We start from the raw sequence: 24,152 nt of genomic DNA, 5'->3' as shown, positions 1-24,152 counted from the left end.
AGGCCGAATGGCAGAACTCTGTACTGAAAAATGTTGGTCCCGATGGCGAAGGCGAGGAACCGGCGATGAACTTCTCTGATGGAGATATGAAAATAAGCGTCCTTCAAATCTAAAGTGGCGAACCAAGCGTCTTTCTGTAATAATGGTAAGATAGAAGCAAGAGTTACCATTCTGAAACGTTTGTAAACAATGAAAGAATTCAAATGACGCAAGTCCAGGATAGGTCTAAGTCCAGAGTCCCTCTTAGGGACCGTAAAGTATCTTGAAGAAAAGCAGTATTGGGCCCAAGCGGGGTCCACGGGCTCGATAGCACCTTTGTCTAAAAGGGAGCGCACTTCGTCGAGGAGGGTGTCCGAAGGTAAGGTGGAAATAACAGCTCCGGTGGGCGGGAGCTCCAGAAACTCAAGGGCATAACCCCGTCGGACAATGTCTAAGACCCAAGAGTCCGTCGTAATCGAAGCCCAGGTGTCATAGAAGGGCTTCAGCCTATCAGAAAAAGGAGGGGCGAAGTGCGCTGGAGAACTTCAAAACCTGCGCTTGCCTTTGCCATCTTTATTTTTATAGTCCTGCTGGTATCTGGGCTGGGACGCCTGACGCCGATCCGGTTGGCCCGATGGAGATTGGGACGGTCGGCTCTGAGGTGGTCTGTCTTGCAGATGGTACTGGCGGTCCTGCTGTTGGGACCGGTGTTGCGGATGCGGGTACCAAGGGCGCTGGCTTCCATATCTCATACGAGGAAACTTGGAGGACAAGGACATCCCATGCTTCCGTGCGGCTGTTTTCATATGGTACCAGAAGCTTAATTTTTCATCGGTCTCCGTATTGAACAGACCGGAATTATCAAATGGTATGTCCTCTATTGCCACCCTGGCCTGTGGAGTGAGGTCCAAAGAACGCAACCACGCATGGCGCCTAAAGGCTATGGAGCCCGACAGGATCTTAGAGGCACAGTCAGTAGAGTGTCTGGCCGAGATGATCTGCTGCTCTCCAATCAGGTAGACTTCATTGCGGAGAGCTGTCATGATCCGCTTCTTGTCGTCCGGGAGCTCGGCAATGGTAGGGTAAATTTTCTCCATGAGGAGCTGTACATAAGCTCCCATGCACGCCGCATAGTTGGCAATCTTGATGTCCAGTGCGGCGGAAGCATAGAATTTCTTAGCCAGTCCATCAATCTTCTTCCCTTCCTTATCCACCGGGGAGGAGGCCTGACGAGGAGTGAAAGACGTCTGCGACCCCTCTACTATGGCAGAATTGGGCTTGGGATGGTTGAACAGCCATGAAGGGCCCGATGGAGTGACCCTGTAGAGATTCTCGATTTTCCTGGAAGTGGAAAAGATAGTAGCCGGGGTGTCCCAAGATCTCCTGGCGATCTTATCCAGCGATGGAAGAAAGGCCAGAGGAGGAGGAGCAGGAGCGCAGCCATGGATCCGCCTCTCTACGGGATCGAGAGCATCATCTTCGGGATGAGACACCTCCAGCTTCAGTGCATCAGCCATACGGACGATCCTGTCCGTAAAAGATCTAACATTGTCCGACGGGGACAGTGCGTCTGGAACCCCAAATGAGAAAGGTTGGTCTTCTTTGGGGAATGGAGATGGAGACCGAGATCGGGATGGAGATCTCGAGACGGACCTGCTGGTCTGCCGGGTAGGCGGGGAGAGGTCCCTCTCCGAAGAAGGCCGCTTTGCGAACAGGTCCTCCGACCTGTGAGTGGTCGTCTGGCGCACAGGGGAGCGAGGTCTCACCCTGGTCGGTCCTGGGCAGTGCTTCCGAAGATGAGAGGCATCTACAGGCAAAAAGTATTGTCCAGAGTGATGATCATAGACCAAGTCCGGGTAGGTGTCGAAGAGGTCCCTATCCGGCAAATCACGACCATCTAGGCCTTGGTCCAAAGCCTCATCTGCCTCGGTGCCCAGAGCAGCCCTGTCCCTACGTAGTGGAGATCGTGCACGGCGGGAGGCCCTGGAAGGTGATCTCAACCTGCGAGGCGAGGCGAGGCGAGGCAGGAGGGTCGGAGTCCGGTATCTCGCCCTCAGATTCGGAGCTGTGGTCTAGAGTGACTATCTGAAGGTCGTCGTCCGGGACGGACAGATGGGATGCAATCAGGACCCTCCGCTCCAGTTGCAGTGGAACGGAGCTGGAGGCAGGTGTTGGGACGGGGGTAGCTACGGTCCCACAGTCCGGTGGCGGGACGGAGACGGTGCTCGGTGGACCTTTGCGCCTGACCTTCGGGTTCGGGGATGCCGACCTGGCCCGTCTAGCCCCTTCAGCCTCCTTGGAGGATTTATGTTTGTCTCCATGCCTTTTGTCCTCCTCTTCCTTGGAGGACTTTTGCCTGTCGCCATGCCTCCTCTTCGGGGCCTTCGACTTCTCAGCATGGGAAACCTGGGGAGCCGGTTCTCCTGAGGAGGTCGATGGCTAGAAGGCTTTCTCATAGAGGGAAGCCTTCAGTTTCTGGTCCCGGTTCTTCAAAGCCTGGGACATCATGGCCTTTCAATGAATGCAGGCGCCTGGGATATGGGTCTCCCCCAAGCAAATCGTGGCCATCCGACATGGGGATTTTAACCCCGCACTTAGAGCACCGCTTAAAGGAGGCCATGCCGGCCGGGAAAACGGCAGCGGGCAAAGTCCGATTACCAGTCCGGGTCAATCCGAGAAGTCACAGTCTATTCGAATCCAGGGAAGTCCATTTAGAATGGTCAGTAGGTCAAGCTGATGGTCAAAGTACAGAGATTCAGTCCAAGCAATAGCAAATGCTAGCGAAGTTCCTCGAGCTGCTCAGCGCGGCGGAATGAAGGAACTGAAGGAGAGCGGACCGCTAGGGGCTTTATATAGGGGTGGGCGGAGTTACCGCCAAAAAGTTGCAGAAAGTTACTTAGCATTCTGCCCAGAGATTCTAGAAGTTTCTGAGCTTTGCTGCGCAGGCGCAGATTAACCCATTTGTGTGATTCGCAGAGACCACGAAGAAGAAATTTACTATTCCCCTTCCCCAATCCACCAATCTTCTTAGGCTGCTTTCAACAGGCTGTCCAGTATGCACATAGTAGCTCTTACCTCTCCAAGGATCCTGACCATAGTAGCAGGTTGCACAAATTGAAATGTATCCAATAAAAATAAGACAAGTAGGGACCAAGGTTACATCCACTGGACCTGTATCAATTACGGAATTCAAGTCAGTGTGGATCCAAGTTATTTTATCTGCAAATTCTTGTGCTGATTCTTCACAACAGGCTGCCAAGTGGTTGACATACTGCTCTTAGAAGACAGAATGTAAAGGCCCCTGACAATTTGAGACTACTCCACTGGATAACACTATGTGAATACAATGGTGGTAGTGTATTTCCAGCTGTAATGTAAATGTATGACAATTGCTACTTTTATTGTGCAATTCTTAGAAGACATTGGCTTAGATCCTGGATATACTTCCACAGTAGAAGGGAAGGCAGATAACTTTCACTGACTCATTCTCCCACTTGCATTGGTGGTAGGTATGCTCCAGAAGGCTAGAGGACCCCCTGGAAGAGAGGTTAGGATCAAATACTGCCTCTCTTCATTCCCCTTGTGGGATTATCCATTGCATTACAACCCTTTAGTTATTCGGCAGAGCACTTTTATTCATGGAAGACTCATTCTGTATGACAAGAGTCATGAAGGGAACAGGACAGTGGGTGCTTCAGATCCTTTCAATATAACTCAGGCATTATTGAATTCCTGCTAAGAGAAAGTAAGTTGCAGAATGAGTTCAGCTACTGTGAACAGTTTTTGGCCACTTTGATAAGATCTCATTATATGTACCTTTTGCAAACATTGATATTTCTCCCACTTTTAAGAATACAGGCTGTAAAACAGGCCACAATAAAGCATCTTATAGCAGTCTGCTGTAGATGCTCCAAGGAGGGGGTATAGCAATTAAGAATATACTTTCCCCTGACATCCTCACCCAGTGTCCATCAGTTAAAAATAATAATGCAATGCACATTGTCCTGATCAGGCTGGAAAATAGCTACTGCATTTGGGGAAAAACGCTGTTTAAACTTACTAGATGGATCGAGAAAAATGGGGGAAAAATACTAGAAGTGCTTGGATCTCATGGTTGGTAGATGGTGTGACAGATGTCTACATCTATGCCCAGCAGGATCACATTAATTGACCAATTTACACCTGCCAGGGGGAAGCTAGCTATGTATTTAGCAGAGAAGTAAGAGCCACCCACTCCTGCATCATTTATGGATAGTAGATTTTACCCTTGGGCCTGAATTTCAAATGAGTGCCAATGTAGTGGTGCTCTCTGTCTCAGGAAGTCAGTATCATCCATCCGTGGTAGAAATGAATGCTGTTGCTATTATCAGGTTATTTAATTACTGTCATTACCAGATTGTGCAATCAAACCCAGCACTTTAAACAATAACATTAAATGTGTAAATATATACACATTTTCTTCCAGACAAAAAAAAAAACTGTTTCTTATAATTACTAAATGCTTCAGAACTTGTTATCTTTGGACCCTCTGTGTTGTTCCTGTCTTAGGAAAAAGACAGTATGGCAGCACACATAAAAAAACAACAACCTCATTCCTTATCTCATAATCTACAACTAAATGCTAAAGCACATTACTACAAGCCCTCCCTTCCTCCACCATCTTGAGGGAAAGAGAGAAGCAGGCTAGCTCCAACTGCCTGCTTGGAAGAAGACAAGCCCTCCCTTCATCCTCCATCTTCAGGGAGAGAGAGGCAGGCTAGCTCCACCAGGCCTGCCTGGAAGAAGACAAGCCCTCCCTCCGGTCCATCTGCCTTGGTCCAGGCCTCAGAGGGAGAGAAGAATGCTGGACCTGACCCCCCCCCCCCCCTTCACCATTCCCTTCTCCTTTTGTGTCGTGTCTTTTAGATTGTAAGCCTGCGGGCAGGGAACCGTCTATTATCCCCTCTGTTGTAAACCGCTTGGATTCCCAGTGATTGGGCGGTATATAAATAAAACCTATTATCATTATTATTTCTAAAATGAGCAAAGATATATTCAAATATCCACTGCACAGGTAATTATGAAAACACTTTTCTTAATTTTTCCATACAAAATATACATTATCCTGGCTTTCCACTTCTCAAAGACTTTTAACCTTATTATGCCTACACACACACACACACACACACACACACACACACACACACACACACAGAGGCAGTAAGAGACAACATCACATATATAAAGTATGTTTTTCCCAAAGTAATTGCCAACAGACCTGGAAAGAACTGAATGTAGCAGCATATATAACTAAAGAACAATCATATCCTCCAAAACAGTGTTTGATTAAGTCAATGTGCCACTTTTGTATATTTCCATGGCACAAAATATGGACCAAAAGAGGCGATTTCTGGCCACTTTGGGGGCATGGCAATTACATGATGCACGCCTCCAAAGTGGCCATAAGCCATTCTGATGCTGCAAAAAGGAGCCCGAAACTGCTGCAAAAAGGAATTGATTTAACCCAACTTCTGGATGGCGCAGCTTGGGACCGCAGGTGGTAACCTGCTTTTGGGAGCTGGCCATGCAGTCATCATGGTCCCAGGTCAATAACGGCTGGAGGCCTCTCCTTCTTAGCCGTCCGCTTTGAAATGGATCCACTTGCCCATCTGATCACATAAAGCTCTTAAAATACCAGGAAATGAAGCCTGGTCAGTGACCACTTCTTCACAATGGAGATGTAATAAAAACTTGATAACACTTGTAGCACATTTACATGCATAGAAAATGTCCTTTAACTAGCTAGGACTTTTGAATTTACTAATGGTGTTCCTATTTGAAACTGTCTGAGAGTGAATATTTATTTTAAAAATCATGAGACTCTACAATTTTCTTCTTTTAGTTTGCCGCTTTCATATCAAATATTTAATATCATTACACAACCATGGGGTATATCTATACATTTCATAATTCTAATAAAAATATAAGAAGTATTTATTTCATCGGCTAGAAGGTAAACATTTCTGTGCTATGAGGCATGTTCCTATAAAGCTGATCAACAAAAATGGCTCTAATATTTAATGTGAATACAGGGATGTTCAGCCCTACCACTATGCTCAATTTAGCACTGCTAGTGTCAGCACAATTGACTGATATATAAACTTTAAAAAATGCCTCCAAGTTAAAGCAATGTATTTCAGCCTGAAGCATAGGTGTGCCCTCAATCTAGTAAATTAATCCTATTAGTTTCCATGTCACTTCAGCACAGCTAGGCTACATCAGTGACAATCAACTCCCTTGAGGGACAATAAGGAAAATGTGTTCCTTACCTGAAAACTGCAGTAATTAGGAGGTGATGGATGCCACAAGTAAAAGTGAATGATGTTTTTCAGGACCACTCTCATCTGTAACCATACTGGTTTCAGATAAAATAACCCCTTCTGACAGGATGTGTCAGAAACATCTACAGCCAATCAGTCACACTGCCATCTAACAAAAAAAATAATGATGTCCTTGTCATAACATCTATAGATTAACTTATCAAAATCAGTTTCTGGAACACTTTATCAATTAAAAGACCTTGACTGATAATAGCACTAATGGGCAGCACACACTGTCACAAACAAATAAGCTACAAAATACGCTACAAACAGTGGGTCATCCAGATACACACCAATGGTATTTTCCATTTGGATTAATTTCCCAATTCAATGCCCATACTAGTCAGGCAGCAAAATAAAACTATGAGTAAAAAACGAAGATTTAAATTCCACACTCCCCATTTTAAGACGTTAAAGGCATGAGGCATGGGAGACAGAATATTTCACACTACAATTAACTCAGACCCTGCGGTTTCAACTCTCCTAAGTCACTATATTCATGTGGATTCTGCATCCAAAATACTATGTTCCAATGAATAAAGGGGGTCAGCTTCCATATCATTACCTGAAGAAACTGATTCCTCCGGATGGCTGTGGTTATAAAGAAAGATAATCTTAAAATTAACCACACCTCTCATTGAAATACTCTCAATTAGTTTTAATGGAACTGGCTGAAAAAGGACATCTGTGATTTTAAAGGAAGAAAGAAAAGAGAAAGACAAGTGAAAAGTACAAATGATCTTTCAGAATGGTCAATCTGTTTCCCTATTAAAGACCACAGTTACATTTTTAGGTAATTAAGAAGGACCTGAGAAGACCCTTTAGTCTAAATTCTTTAGTATTGCGTGTCAGTGAAACCTTTTCAAGAAACACATTTTCATTTAATTGTTGACATAGTTCACAAAAGAGTGACTGCCTTTGATAAGACAGAGCTTACTATATCCAGAAGCCTCATTATGAAACCTTCCAAGTGCTTTGAAATTTCAGGCTCAGTAAGATTCATTCCTGAGCTTTAAACACTGCCTATGCATATTAATATTTAACTACTGCATACAATGTATTGTGTTTCACTGCATCCATTACAAGCCATTCCTTCGGCAAGATGTTCCCTCTTGCAACTGATATACTGGACTGAAAGATTTATAGAGTTCCATTTAAAAAGAAGTCATATGTTTACTGCACTGTCCATTTTGAGTTATGCAGAAGAACAAATTACAGAAGATTCTAGCACTTAAGAGGCAATAGGTATAGATCTAGTAGGAATAATGCAATACAAAATGGCTGCACTGAGACAAATCTTTTTAAAGCAGCAAAAAATTGCAAGTCATGACATATATCTGCTCTAATAAATCCAGTCTTTCTATACTACTACAAAAATTTATTTTGTAATGCACTCAACAGTGATGAAGTTCACTGCCCCTCATTAGTAATTACAGGGCAGCTGACTGCATCACAAAGAAATTAGGCTATCAGAAAGGACTATGGCAACATTGCTTTGTTTTTTCCCCCTTAGTACTAAGCTATTGTCACCCTAAGGAGTTCTCTCCATTGTCCTGAGCTCCTAAGATCTGAAAAGAGGGTTATGAGGCAGTGGAGCCTAGGAATGCCTAAGAAAGGAGCCTAAAAATGCCTGTGAAAGGATGCCTACACAAAGAATCTGAGAGGACAGTGAAAATAGGAGACCAGGCAGAGGACAGGTGTCCACAGCTTTGCTCGGCAGAAATGAGAAAGGGTGGAATTCACATTGATTTGAAAGACCTAGCAACATTTTTGCTGAAACATTATGTGCTGTGACAACAAACGTTAGCCCTCAGAGCACTTTTGTTGTTTGGCACTTTGTTCATTGCTCAATGTATAACTTTTTAAAAATAAATCTTTCTCAACTGACATAAAGTCAATACTGATGTAGTTCAAGAATGGAGATTTTCATACTTCGAGCAAATTATATGAATTAATATTTCCTTAGCATCTGAAATCTTTCTCCATTAGTAAGCAGGATTTTTTTTTCCTACTGTAGAAGGCACAATAGTTTACAACTGCTCAGAAATCTTGATTGTTGAGCAAGATCATCGTGACCACTTTTGCAATATGAAGTAAAAAGTTCAAAAATGAAAAGAGAAATTACTGGGGCATATTTCAACAAATTACAGGTGGCACAAAAAGGCATAAGAATTTTTATTCTTTATTGATCATGTAACACCTACTAAAGTTTTGGGTTCATTAAAAAAAGAAAGCATAGTGCCTGTGCGTGTGAGAGAGAAGATAAAGAGTTCTTTGAAGCCAAATGTCTACCATGGTTTGAGCTACTAGCATGATAGGAAAGCTGTTCAAATACTATCTCTAGAGAAACAATGCATTAAATATTTCATCTGCCCAATCATGGTCCAGTAATCCAGATTAGATTACTAAGGCATGTTCTACATGGGAATGCTTTTTAAAAGCATTTGGAAATTTAAACAAGTACAAAAGCCATGTTGCAGAATTACCCCTGAACCTTGCTGTTCAGCATATATCTTACTCCAATTATCTTTCATTTACACTGGTTCTCACTTTAATTCCAGGAACAATGCAAAGTGCTTGTTCTTACTTACAAATCACTGAACAGTTGGGAACCAGAATCTAAAGGACTGCTTCCTCCCCATTTGCAGCTGGTGCTTAATAGAACTGGCAAAGCAAAGGGCAGGGTCACTACAGCAAAGCCAAGTACACCTACTTTGCCATTCACACTCCTAATTTGTAAACACTGTAAGGACATTTAAACAATTTATTATGAGTTTTTGTAAACAAGTTTATTCTAAACTGAAGCTACACTGAACACTGTATCAAACAGGAATAAGGTTTGCAGTGAAAACACACAAATACAAATGATCTGCAGCACACAAGGCCAATATAATACTTGACCAAAGTACTTTGGATACATATAAGAATGAGGGAGGCCAATCTGAGCACAATAACATGGGCAGGTGGGTGCAGGGAGGATGCTTGATGTAAAATCAAGCATATATAACTTTGAGCTGCAAGAAAGTGACCACAGTAAGTATTTATACGTCCTCTCCCCATCCCTCATTTCACAAACATACAGATCCAGAAAATTGGTTTATCAAGTGAAAATCAGTTTAGAACCTTTTACCTTGGTAAACAAAGTTTAATGTTCAGGTGATTTTTTAAAAACATGCAGAGGAGCTGTGAATCGCAGTGCGTACTTACCTTCGATGTGAAATAGCACAGATTTACAGTTTTATCCACATTTAGGAGAAACCTATGCTTGCTTCACAAAGGAAAGCCTGACAGAGTGAAACAGAATTCACTGCCTACTGTTTTTGCTTGTTTTTATTCCATAGTTTGAGCCTTGGACCTTAAGCATATGAAATCATGCACTCTGCATGATTATTACACTCTGCCATTGAGTATTACACTCTCTTATTTTTCTTTTTCTAGTTTATAACATAAAGACAGAAGGGAACGAGTGATTCATGAGCCTCATACAGCCCACCAACGTTTGTAGCCCAAAGATCCCGCCCCTAATCTTTAAAATTATTTCAGGCAAAAAGCCTGTCTCCAAATGCTCAGAAATATTGCCTGATGCAGCAATAAAATTTTACACCCACCAAAACCCAATTTTCCAGCCCCCCCCCCAAAAAAAAATAAATTCAGAAAGAAACATAAATTATAGGTAGAGTCCTGTTCATTTCTAAGGCTGATTTTCAGCCAATTTGGAGACAAAAATCAGGAGGTGGTGCCCACCATAAGGGTGCGGGGGTGAAAAGTAATTCCTGGCACACAGTAGTTCCCCAGCCCTACATTTAGATTTGATCACATGGGTCACCAGCAAATAATTATTATGCACATTTCATGCAATTATTTTCTAGCAAGGCAGTCATAATGCTCACTTTGATTTAGAGTAGAATCCTGTTCAAAATTCCTGGAATGGTTTCTTAGATGTGTTAGAACTTAAGACAAGTTTCCTGAATTACTTTTATTTAAATACTTGCTTCTCTCCTTAGTTAGAAGTTCTTTACATTTTTGCTGGATTTAATGTTATTCCCTGGTAATTGCACAATTGTTCAAGTGTAGCACAACAAATTCAGTTCTATAGAAGAACATTAGGGTTCCATATTGTTGCCACAGACCATATCATAATGCTAATTTGCCTTCTGAAAGCCCTCAGCTTGATGCCACCTTCTGCATAAAGAATCCCATCATTTCTTACAATATATCTGAAAGTAAAACTTGTGTGCCTTTCTCACTGCCATCTCTTCACTTATTCCCAGTTCAGTACAATTACAAACACAATACTTCTACAGAGCCATGAGTCATTTTAGTAGGCATTGTTCACTAAACAAAACCAACCCAATTATAGTTGAGTGCCTACCCCAAAGGAGGCCTCAGCACCCAAACCCCTAATGCACCAGCCATAGATACACTGAATATTCAATGAATCCTTACACTGGCTGAGATACTCACCATGGAGCAACTATTTAAACCCACTGCCTCAAAGAAGCTGGCTATCAAAATTAAATTGACAATTATGGTTATTCTAAAGTCAACTTTATTATACAAGCTTCAGGAACAGAAATTAATTTAATATTTGACATTCACAAAACAAAACCTATCAAAGCATATACTGGTGGAAGAAAGGAAAAAAAGAATCAGAAAGCTTCAATTATTATTCAATCTGGCAAATATGTTTAAATTTGCACAGTTTCAAGTTACCTGTTTATACCGGTGAAATGAGAAATTTAGATCTTTTAAAAGCCAAGAAAACTACAGAAGTACATTCAGATCAAGCTGGTGCAAGCAGGCTGAACTGCATCATTCCACATCTTTCAAACGTATACACAGTACTACAGGCCTACTGCAATCTATCACATTAAATTACTCTAATTTCCTGAGAAATTAATTACAAATTGAATTTTCCTTATCCAGAACTCTGAAATCTGAAATATTCCAAAATCCAAAACATTTTCATGGATGGTTGAGATAGTGACACCTTTGCTTTTTGATGGTTTGATTTACACAAACTTTTTTCATGCTCCAAATTATTAAAATATTGTATAAAATTACCTTCAGGTTATGAGTATAAAGTATATATGAGGCATAAATGGTTCTGTGTTTAGTATTGTGTCACAGTGGTGAGAAGCAAGGATGAGCTAGCTGACTTAGTCCCTAGAGAACAGGGGCAAACAGAAGCTGCCACACTCAGCATAAAAAGGAAAGTTATTGGAAGAATTTTACTCCACTCCATCACCCGACTTCTGCTTCCTTTCTGCAAAAGCAGATCAAGAAGATCTCAACAGGCAGAATTAGAGGTCCAGTGATAACAAGGGACAAACAAAAATGTTAAGTCCTTCAGTAGTCACAACAACATACTTCCAATGTTAAATCTACATAAGAGCAATTGTTGTTGTCATTGTTGTGTGCCTTCAAGTCATTTCCAACTTATGGCAACCCTAAGGGAAACTTATCATGTGCTGTTCTTTACACGATTTACAGTTGCCCCTCCTTATACATGGATTTTTTATACACGGATTCAAGCATCCACGGCTTGAAAATATTCTAAAAAAGTATAAATTGCAAGTATCAAACCTTGATTTTTCCATTTTATATAAGGGACACCATTTTGCTATGCCACTGTATTTAATGGAACTTGACTATACAGGGATTTTGTTATTCACGGAGGTTCCTGGAACCAAACTCCAGTGGATAACAATGGTCCACTGTATTCAGAGGAGTTTGCCATTGCTGTACTCTGAGACTGAGAGGGCCCAAAGTCACTGAGTGGGTTTTATGGCTGAGCAGGGAATCAAACCCTGTTCTCATTTCTGATAGTCCAAAGCTCAAGACACTAAATCATGCTGGCTCACCCATAAGAGCAATGCTCTCTTGTTAATTTTTTTTTAATAAAAATCCATTTCAGAAAGCAATTCAGAGGCAAAAATTTCCGAAACAGTCTGAATTTATCTAATCTAGGTTGTACTTTATCTCCAGGGTCTTCTTTGTAAATCCCTCCTTTCTGACATCGCTAGCCTGACAAGTCTGAAAAGCAACTTTGAGATAACGCCCCCATTTGTTTTCTCGCTCTTTATCTGCATCGCAGGAAGAAGGCCTGTTTATAATAAAAGCATTTTCCCTCATCCAAATCAAACTGATTTTATTGAAGAAATGGTTTTAAAGAAAAGGCCCTACAGATAAACTATGACCCAGATCAGTAAGCTCTTTTTTAACTAAGCTGAAAGAGAGTCACTTTACAAGATGATGATGCATGCCACTCAACCTGGAACCCACCCAAACATACATACTCAGAAATACTCCATAGGCAAGGGGCTACCTGCTATATGGGCTATTTAAAACCAAACATCTTTTCTAAAAGAAATAACTAAAGCCTACATTCTAATGTTTTTCCAGGTCATCCAGAAATATTTTTTAAAAGGCTTTAGAGTTCTGTGATACAACTTGGAGAACTTCAGTTAACTCACAAAACATTTTATTAACATCAAGACCACGCACAAATAATCCACAGATTAAAAGAATACAGTAATAACTCAGGGCACTGCCGCCCCATTTGCTGAGTATGTGTTGTACATATTTCCCTGCTCAAGGGCATTGTCTGGGTCCCCGTAACAATCACTGTGTGATATCAGCAGAGGCCTCATGACTACAGTTACTTAACCACTATCAGATAATGAGTTAGGAAATTATTACTCTTGTCAGAGAGATGTCAAGACCTTCCAATCTTTCTTCAGCTTTACTAAGCTTCTTGTCCTTGGTTCCACAGTACAACAAACTGGCAGGGATCCCTCTTTTCATATAGACTTGATTTTTTAAAAGAAGTCAACATGTTCAAGAAGAAAGTCCAATTAGGCATGTATCTGAAGCTACTATGTAAGATAATGATGGATGTACTGCCCTGCTCCAGGTAGATTTAGCCTGTATTTCCATCACAGCACTGACAACCATTTACTGTGGGGGTAAAGTTCAGAGACATAGGCCCATTACAGACGGGCCTTAAAGTGCGCGCTCCGCGCGTGCTAGGGTTAGAAAGGGGCATCCTTTCCGGACGCCCCCAACCCTAGCATGCGCAGAGCACGCGCAAAATGACGGCAGCCGTTCCACACGGCCGCCGCCATTAGGACGTCACGACCGCGCCACCTCTATATGGGGCGGCGGGGATGTGACATCGTCACACCGCGCCAGGGCAAATAGTGCGCCCCAACCCCGGCCGCAAAAGGAGCTCTGAAATGGAGCTCCTTTTGCCGTTTGTGTCGCTGGGCGCAGCCTTCAGACGGCTGCGCCCAGCCGCCGCAGGGTGTCCTTGGGTCTTGAAGCCCCAAGGACACCCCTTTCGAGGCTGCGGGGAAGGGGCCTTTTGCTGCTTCCCCGCAGCCTGGAAAGCGGCGGATCGGGGCCTCTGCGGTTGCCGCTCTGGCCACTGAGGCCCCGATCCAGGTGGGAAAGGGGCGGGTGCAGGCCGCCGCTTTTCGGCGGTCTGTAACCCGCCATAGTTAACCTGGAATATCACTATGCAAAGAGATCTAAGGTACCTTTGAGAAATGCAAAGTATGCAAGCTATGCAAATGCAAACTATGCAAAGGAAGTTATAGTATATGTGCTCCCACAGACTTGGTCTGCTTCCTCAGAAGCATGGTGTGAACTGCTGTCCAGGAAAAGAGAAACAGCGAAATTACAATATAGCCACCAACTCCAATCCATCAACAATGAGTTGAACACAGACAATGGCTTCCTGGTGCACTGCACATATTATAACAATGGTTAGCACCCCAGCTTCAAGAGGCTGCTCTCTTAGCCAGTATACTATGTCTCCTTTCTGGTCCCCAGCAACACACACCACATTCCAAAACTTCCTCCACCATCTACCTACTCTGGCCTTAAATAACATGTTTCCTCCTGCCTTTTCCCCTCAATGCCCATAGTTAAAACTAAACTTGTCACCTCATCATCATATGTTTTGCATTTCTATGGCTATTCATATAATCTGAGTATCAAGGTCTTTCTTGGGCAACAGTCCACTCCTAGATCAAGTCTAAGAAAACCTATGCTAGAACTTCTTTCAAACAATTGATCTGAAAGGTGCTGCAAGATTTCTTTATATATTAACCATTTACTGTGTTTATCTTGTTCAGACATTCTCTCTCCCTTCCTCTGTGAATTTCCTATAAATATCCTGGACTTTGAACATCTCCCACATGGCCAGAAGGAGGAGGAGCCAGCCTGCAAATGATGCCCTCCCCATTCCATCTTAATTAAGGGAAAAAACAATAGAATGCAGGCATCTTACTAACATCTCTAATTTTTCTCCGGTTTGGTTTGTAACATCTTACCTGACGAAGAAGCCAGTGGAGCTTTGAAAGCTTGCAACAAGTATATTGTGCATTGCAGTTGGCCAATACTGTTTGGTGGATTTTGTTTGAATTTGCTACATGGCCAATACAGCTATCCTTGCATATTTCCTCTGTACGTGGGGAGGGGAGAATAGGAGGACAAGTGTCCAACATCTAATTTTGCTGAACAAACATCAAGTTACTTGAACTTAACTTTGATCCAGCTATTAAAAAGACTTCCAGACCTCACTGCCAATCAGTTCCCCTTTGTGTAATTTCTTCTGTGAAGCATAAAGTCTTGAACACCTGCTCCCCTATTTGTTGCCCCTTCTTTAGGCAAAACTTCTTTGACCGCATTTGACTACATCACCTTGGCCCAGGGCTCTCCTCTGCTTTGTTTTTCACAGTTGTCTTCTGAAAAACCATCTGCTCCTGGCAGATTCTATCCTATGATTCCCAGCCCGTGAATGCTTTTTGTTTTCAAGTTTTGCTGCCAGTGATACTGGATTCCATTTTCTTTCATAAGCCTCAATGTCTCTGAAGACACTTGCTATGTATAAATGTATTTTAGGATTTTCACCATTTAAAAAAAATGGATTCAATTTAAGGAGGTCCTGTATTTTATTATCATTAACCTGTACATTGTATGCCTTCTTTGACAGCTAGTGACAGACTAACTTATTTGATTTACATCGATAGCATTATACAGTTGGCCCTTCTTATACACAGATTCAAGCATACATGGTTTGAAAATGTTCAAAAATAGTATAAATTTCCAATATCAAACCTTGATTTTCTCTTTTTTATAAGGGACATCATTTTGCTATGTCATTATATTTAATGGGACATGAGCATACACGGATTTTGTTATACACGGGGGATCTTGGAGCCAAACCCCAGCGTATAACAAGGGTCCACTGTAATCAAAAAACATAATTCTCACCTATAATAAGTTTGTCGTTGAGTGCCTTCATGCTGTTTCCTATTTATAGTGCCCCTAAGGCGAACCTATTATGGACTTTTCTTGGCAAGATTAGGTTAGAGGGGGACTGCCAGTACATTCCCCTAAAACTGAGAGAGTGTGGCTTGCTCAAGGTCACCCAGTGTATTTCCATGCCCTAATGGGGATTTGAAACCTGGTCTCCCAAAGTCATAGTTGAACACTCATACCACAAGTATCACAATGTAAATACACACACACACTGTTTAATGCATTAACTTTACCAAATTAAAATCATGACATGGAATATTCTCATTTTAGTGTTCTCAAATGTAATACCATTCTATATTTTAACAGCAGCTGTAACTATACAAAAGTAATATTAAATAAAAACAAGAAAGGAAATCTCTGGATGAGGGCATTAAAAACAGATTTTTAAAGCCCTAATACAGAGCATGACCCTACCATATTAAGAACTGAGTTGTATAAGGAACTCTGCAATGGTAGTTTTGAAAATCAGTTGTTCAAAAGCTCTCAGCAGCATCTGAGAGAAAATGCTAATACAACATAATTTATATCCCATTAAACAAAACACATTTCACAGAGCACATCAGTGGTCTACACCAATGCAGGAACTCTCTGGAGCTGCAGAAAACAAGCCTTCTCCATCTTCAATATGACATCCCTGCAACACTTAAACAGGGCTATTATATCACCTCTTAACTGTCTCTTCTCCAGGCTGAACATACCCAACTCCCTATGTCTCTCCTCATAGGGCATGCTTTCCAGACCCTGGCAACTATGGTCTTTCTTGGTCTGGCATAACCTGATTACAATAATTAATGCACTAGCTTCCCAATCCGACTGCTACAATATGCTTTATATGGGCCTGCTCTTGAAAATGACTCACATGCTGCAGTTAGTGCAATGTGTTGCTTCTAGACTGTTGATGATAGTGCCCCACAGAAACCATATTACACACTTCCTAAACACTTCCAGTCTCAATTCAAAGTGCTCTGTTTAAAGCCCTAAACAGCCTAGAAGGAACCTTTCATATATACGGCTGCTCAAGGATCTGACACTCAGTGTCCTACCAGTAGGAGCACTACACAGTGTAAGAATGTGGAAGAGGGACGCTATCTTGGCTTGCCCTTGGCATGCCCATTTGGCACTGATCAAGATTTATACCAGTGCCAAGCAAAAACATGACTTTTAATTGAAGCCTTTGTGGCATAGTGATTTTGCCCAAATCTATGATATGAAATTCTTTTGATTTGTTTTAGATTATTACCTTTTTTAATTTGCTTTCAAGCAGTTAAAATTATTACTACTTTCAATTGTAAAATTGTTTTCAGCTTACATCATTGTATCACACCCTTAGATCCTTGTTATAGGGATGTGTGTGTGTGTGTTTTCCTCTGTCAATTAAACACTTCATGAAACATATTAGATACTACCAATATGTGCAATCTCTGTTTGTTTGTGTGATGTCCTGCCAGGACTGATTGAATTTCCCCCTGCTTTTTCTTTCACATTGGTTCAGGCCATAGTATGTTTAGTGTAGAAAAGTTCTTTGTATTAGTTTGTGGGAGGAGCTGTAGGATCCCCTGCATTATTTCCAGGTTTGGTTTGCCCTTTCCCAACATGCTCGGCTGTAGCTGGAAACTTTTAGTTTGGAGCAGTCTTTGCTGTGAGCAGGCAGAGAGCTGTCTTTTGGTGGCAAACAGGCCCAGACAGCCGGAAAGGGCATTTCTTACACTTTAGCCATTTCAGTTACCAGGTTTTAGCCAAATTAGTTACCAACAACAAGTGAATAAAGAATTCAGGAGCTGAAAGACCCTGCACCAGCTCCATTGAGTGAGGAGAGCAAACTAACATCAGACCCAGAAAGATGACATCCGGAAGATTGCTGCAACTGTAAAGTACCTTTTGTTTAGAGCTGGGGAGGAGAAAACTCTTTATTTTTGTCCTTTAGATTAAATTTTCCCCCTTTTGAACTTTACATTCAGCTTCAGAGCCTTTTTGGGTAAAGAGTTTGATCTCACCAGGGTACCGGCGTTGCACACCCAAACCTGCCACCACCTTTAGTTGGGTGTGTCTTCACATTTGGCATTTTCCTCTTGTAGCTGTATTGGATTCACCACTTATTTGTTTCAAAATATGAACTCAATAAAAGTCTACAACAAAGTACAGTATACCTTTAAAAAAGATAATTAAACCATTGGTAGCTTTAAAATTAATCTTTAGCCTCTTATGAAATTAAGTCACAGACATTTGGGTGTCTTTCAGAGTATCCCACCCCCACCCCACCCCAGTTATGGCATCTTCAAAGATACTTGCCCAAACTTTAATATCACCAATAATACTCTCCAATACACTACACATAAACCAGAATTCTGTTTTTTGGATTTTTATTTTTTTTTTGGTTTGGTTTGGATTTTGTTTTTTTAAAAAACAAGATACCGTAGTAAAATAATTGGCAAATCTGCATTTTATTGCTCCCTTGAAACTTTAAAAAGGAGCGATTCTTCACTCATACTAAAACAAAAAGGAAAGAAAATAATACTCTAAAGTTCATTTGCATGTGTGGTATCTCCCTACATATTCCAACTGGGCAGCTCTTCTGAGAAGCCTTTCAATGTCTAGTCTGAGAAACAGCTCTCTGATCTTACACAAATAAATTCGCAGTATACTCAAGCTACTGTGAGATTCCCAGAAGCCTGTTTGCTGTAAGGATATCCACAATTTGAGAAACGCCATGCAAGCAGTTAAGAGGCGTAGTCCTTGAAAATGGAACTGAGGTAACTCAAACCTTCTAGAACTATTTTAAAGGTATTTCATAACAAATATGCACACTGAGATAAGAGGCCTATATATTTAGAGCTCTATAACCATAGGTAGTAAGTACCACAGCAGAGTTATCCAACCTCTCTGTGAGAGTAAGTCATGTTCACATATGTGTACCTGAAAAACTCTTAAGTGTGGAGCTCCCCATTGTCATCAGACCTTCAAGTAGTTTATCACAGAACTGGTCACTGATACTGTAAAGAATCTATCTATCTATCTATCTATCTATCTATCTATCTATCTATGGTATTTATACCTCGCCTTTCAGCCCTAAAGGCTATCAGAGCGGCTTACAATTATTATTTTTAATTAGATGGTTCCCTGCCCTCAGGCTTACTATCTAAAAGACACGACACAAAAGGAAAAGGGAATGGTGGTGGGAAAGGGGATGAGGTCCAGTGATTCTTCTCTCCCTCTGAGGCCTGGACCAAGGCAGATGGACTGGAGGGAGGGCTCTTCTTCTTCAGGCTAGCCCTGATGGAGCTGGGCCTGCCTGGGCAACTCCCTCGCAGGCCAGAGGATGACAGTTAACTTTGGGTTAACATAGGATCCTTCGAAGCTCCATAACAATACAATAACAAAAACAAAACTTTCAGGTCCAGATCTGAGTATAGGGATCTCCATCTGTTCTTGAGGCAGCTAATGTTCTGTCTGGAGGCCTTCTACTATAACTGAAGAGTTTTAGTGAAGGGTTTTCTTTGTTTTATTTTTGTTATTGTATGCAGCTGCAGGACGTTGTCAGTGATGAGTCTTTTGAATCAAGTGACAAGACATTTAAATTTAAGTTCATGTTAATTATACTGTTCCTTGCTAAATAAAGTAAACAGCTCCATGGTGAAACAGACAGGACAAGAACAGGACAGGACAGGAGCATCTGGTTTTGCCTGGTCTGCCTCTTGTGGGCACCTGGATCTGGGACTTCATGTTTCTTGACTAAAGTTGATATTACTACCATCACGGCTTTTGCCAGGGCTGCAGTGATCTCTTCCCTCCCACATGCCCTGGAGATGCAGGAATTCTTATTTTTAGAAAGCCAGTAGTCCCATCCCTTTCTCCAACTGGCCTTATCTCTTTGCCAGTGGCTACAACTAGCTTCTTGTACCTTGTTAGCTGAGAAATGCTGATGTGGAGGAGGCTATTCATCATCAGCAACTGGATCATGGCATTTAAGAGGCATTTGCCTGTGCATATCAAGTAGGTGCTGTTGTTGGAATGGGGCTGAAGCAGTGTCACTTTTATTCATTTTTCTTAGCACAGGTCTAGTCTAACCATTTCCCATTCAATTAATCTTTCATTTTAAGACACGTTTTTGTTGGGGGGGATTGTTAGCATTTTCAGAATAGAATTTAAATTAAAATCTGATTTCAACAAACTTTTTTTAAAAATAAAATAAGTTTTTTAACCCTTCCTACCCAGACAATCACTTAAGGAGATGCACTTATTGTTGTTAACCATGCCAACAAAGCAAGGAAGATCAGTACCCTGTCTAAGTTGAAGCAATTTCTCCAAGACCACAAAGACTGCAATCTAAAATTCATTGAGGTTAAACCCATTATCATTTTCAAATGGCAATGTGAACATGCATGAAATAGAAAACTCCATCTCACTATGAAATAAAATGGTTTCTCCTCTTTGAGTTTGTCCAAACACAAGCCACAGGGAGCAGTTGAAATGAAAGTACTATGAAGATTACATTAGACAAGTCTGATATACTGTAAAACACTTGCCCACAAAACATTGAGATAGAACAACCTTTAACACCCACTTTCATTTCAAACACAGCATTATCTATGTGCACGGTTTGGCTCTTACTAGGACAAGATTGCACAATAAATAGCATGGCTCACTGTAAAGGTAAATCATGCTTAAAATGTTTGGGACTCAGGCTGCATCCATACTGCAGAAATAACCCAGTATGACATGACTTTAACTGCCATGGCTCAATGTTATGGAATTCTGGGAATTGTTGGGGCCCTGACAGAGTGTTCTGACAGAAGGCTAAATCTCACAAAACTACAATTCCCAGAATTCACTACCACTGAGCCATGGCAGTTAAGGTGGTGTCAAACTGAATTATGTCTGCAGTGCAGATGTAGCCTTAGTGACCAAAATATACCATACTCACAATAATTCAAAGTTCATGAATTGCACAGTGCTAATGTGTTAAAATTTCTCACTCTCAGGGCCTTGAATACAACGTAAGTTTGGCTTTGTGAAGGATATTATGACAGGAGAACAACATACAATGGCAGCTGGAGAAATGCTGAGCAATTCTAGCCCTGAAAAATCAGCATCATAAATATGCACATAGAGATTGATTTGTTTTCTTACCAGTAACACATTGTTATTCACAAATATTAATTAGTTTTTAAATACCACCTGTTAGTGAGTACTCCCATCTCCAACATATTAAAATGCCACAAGATTTTTTTCCCCTTCCACAGCTTTTAACCACCATGTTGCTTGGAAATTTAATGATGTATCCAGACGCACAGCTTCCACTACTCAGATCACAAGAGGTAGGAAATAATTATTACTTCATGTCATTCATCCACTAAAGGATTGGTACACTCCAAACGGCAACTGGCTCTTTCCTCGGAAGACAAGACTATCTCTGATGTCAAAGAAAAACAGGTTTGAGGCTAAGAACCAGAAACTCCCAGAACATTGAAGAACCTAACAGCCTTTGCTTTTCTTGATTTAAGGAATGCCCAAGAAGCAAACAGATGGGCCACAAGTCAAACAGGTGCAGGAGTCCATATCTGGGTTGCAAAGTCATAATGTTTGGCAGGGTGGGGAATCTCCAACCGACCTCCAACTCCATCAGTTTGGACTCTAGTCTCCTTCCAGGCCACATACTCTCACCATGCCCCCAAATGTTAACTCAGAAGGATTTTTAAACTCTGAAAGAGGAGTCAAGCATACATGGAAATGTAAAAACTACTGTGCTCCAGTTTAACAATGTATTAATATACTTTTACAAGTGAAAAATTCTGTCTGATATCTCGGAGTTAAGTTTCTAATGATGACCTAAATACTGTTGTTAGTCCTGTTAAGACTAGATCCATTGACACAATGGGAATTACATATCTGTTGACTCACCATTCAAAATGTCTTTGAATGGTACTAACAGAATGACTGTGGGACAAGACACAACACTTAACAATGGGGAAAAACACAATACTTAAAGATACATGTCACTGTTGTTTAAAAATGTAATGCTAGCTTAATAGTTATTGAAAAATTATTTTTGGCAGTTACTGCAGTATGACATCATGGGCTTGGTAACCACTTAACACCATTAGTTACATTCCACACAAGGATGCATTGAAAGTATTGGGGGGAAATCTGTGTTTTTAGAGCTCCTGGACCACCATGGTGAAAAAATGTGAGAGGGACATTAAAATTGCTCTGAATGATCACCTAAGTACAATACAGCTATCTCAGGGGACCTGTTTTGGAACCAACAACAGTACAAAAACTGGTTGGCATTCAAAAATATTAATAACTGGTATTCATGGCAAATTACTGTCTGTATTTTCTAAAATAGCTTCTGAAATATGAACAACCACAAATCCTCATCAAAAAATGGGAGGAGGGGGAGACAGACATTTTAGCACAGCAAAAATCTGACCATTCCATTGCTGACTGTGCTCTCTGTGTTGTATGCCTCTAATTACAAGGGCAATTGGATTTTTTAAAACTACCTTAATTTTCTTTAATCAAGTATATTTAGTACTTAAGAAAACACAGAAAACAGCTTTATAATGGATTGGTCCTTCTAGCCCACTTTTACAAAATCTGACTGGCAGAGGCTGTCCAGTGTTTCCAGCAGAATTCTTTCTAAGCCTTATCAGGAGATGATGGCATAATATTCTCTGGTGGTCTCCCATGCCAGCATTAGTTGGTTTTTAATATGTAGTTTTTAATTTTATACAGTTTAATCCTGTTTTAAAGGGTGTGTGTGTGTGTGTGTGGGTGTGTGTGTGTGTGTGTTTTATATATATATATATATATATATATATATATATATATATATATATATATGGGGATGTATTTTAACCTGGCAAAAAGCGGAATAGAAATATTTTTTAATTTATTATTATTTATTTTATTTATTTATTATTATTATTAAGTCTGGTCTTGCTTAGCTCTTGAGATCAGTCAAAATCAGATATATTCAGGGTAGTATGGTGTTGTATTAAACAGGAAAATATGGTTAAGACTTAAAATATGTAACTGAATTCAATAATTATAATTGAGGGAACATTCCATGCTTGCAAATGTGCTACGAATCATCTGCATTTATATTTGCTATTGAGAGTTGATTCTTTGCATAAGTGTGTTTTATAGTGACCTTGGGCATTGGAGCCTGTTTATTTACTTTCTTGTTTATTTACCAAGAGCTAATAATTAAATTGTACTTCAGGGTATGCAGCAGAATTACCAAACCATCCTGCAGAACTGCCCTACCCTTCATTGAAGCATCTGGGGAAGGACATAGACAAAAAGGAAGGATAACCTATTATCTCAGTCACACTGTATTTCCTTTATTATTAGAATTAAAGAACAGGAAATGTACAAAGTTAATATAGACAAATGTATTTTTCATCCTCCTAGTATTTTAATTAAACCCTTTTGTCGCGTTTGCTAAGCAAGTTCAAAGTGTTGCAATGCAGCAGCAAAGGGAACACAGAAGCCTTGTTATGCTTGAGGAAAGAAATGTTTTCAACTTTCCTCAAATCAACTGCTGTAATTACTATAGGAATAAATCAAATTTACAACAGGCAAACACAGGGCATAATCATTTTTGTGCAGTAGTAAATGAGTTTATTTTTGTTGCAATGCGATAAAAGTTTAGTGTTTTCTGCACATCAGACAGAAATTTCAGATAATATTCTTTGCATTTTCTTATTAATGGTATGAGAAATTTATTATTAAGATATTCAAGTCATTGCAATATGTCTTGTTAATGGATAAGCTTCAACAAGACCTAAAAGTACTTTCCAGAACCGCTAACATAATAATACAAACAGACACAAAACACTGCCATAAACACTATACAATATCCTATTCTTTCAGAAATATCAATAGCTGAAATTCAACAGCAGGGTAATTTATTTCGCTTTCTATTCTTTTAGAATACAGCTACACTGAAGACAAAAGTGATCCTAATTTTCATTATTTCCATTTTTCCCCCTGTTCAATTTAACAGAATGTGTAGGAAATGTTGCTTTTTAACATGCCTCAGAGTACAGATGTTTTTTAAAAGCACATTCAACCTATGTCCTCCCCTCCTCTTTTTCCACTAAGCCTTTCCAGAAGATGAACAATTTCTGATTTCCAAGCAATTCATCATTTGCCTGCCTCTCTCCACAATAATGAAGTGTGAGATGGCAGGCTTAGGAAATTATTATATAGCTTGAATAGTTTGCATTCATACAACTGATTATGGTTTTGCAGAACCTAAACATAATGTTGTCAAAATGTGATCACTTTTGTATACAAATGGTAAAGCTCACTGCAGAGGAGCTGTAAAAACTGGGAGGGGTGAAGCATTCCTTTAGTGAAGCTGCATTGTAAGCATTACAAGCATTTATATCTGGTTAGAAGGCCAATTTTGCCTGTAATCTTGTGCAGATGTGTGCCTAAAACAAATCCTACAAGCCTTACCTGGAAAAGGGTGGG

General features: G+C 40.7%; 1 protein-coding gene across 13 annotated transcripts in view; it reads right to left on the bottom strand.

Annotated features, from left to right (window-relative positions):
- PTPRF (protein tyrosine phosphatase receptor type F) overlaps nt 1-24,152 on the bottom strand; it is a 686,838-nt gene that overhangs the window by 458,825 nt on the left and 203,861 nt on the right. For 2 of the 13 annotated variants that reach the window (XM_089514948.1, XM_089514947.1), the window contains exon 3: nt 6,288-6,447. The exons of the other annotated variants lie outside the window; for them this stretch is intronic. The gene's annotated coding sequence lies outside the window, so the exon portion shown is untranslated. The remainder of the gene's footprint in view (nt 1-6,287; nt 6,448-24,152) is intronic. 13 annotated transcript variants of the gene reach the window in all.

The sequence above is a fragment of the Sceloporus occidentalis genome, unplaced genomic scaffold (assembly GCF_023333645.1).
Source record: "Sceloporus occidentalis isolate IW3139 unplaced genomic scaffold, rSceOcc1.0.p SCAF_3, whole genome shotgun sequence".
Taxonomy (NCBI): domain Eukaryota; kingdom Metazoa; phylum Chordata; class Lepidosauria; order Squamata; family Phrynosomatidae; genus Sceloporus; species Sceloporus occidentalis.
The sequence above is the reverse complement of the archived record's forward strand: the minus strand, read 5'-3'. Positions and strand labels throughout refer to the sequence as shown.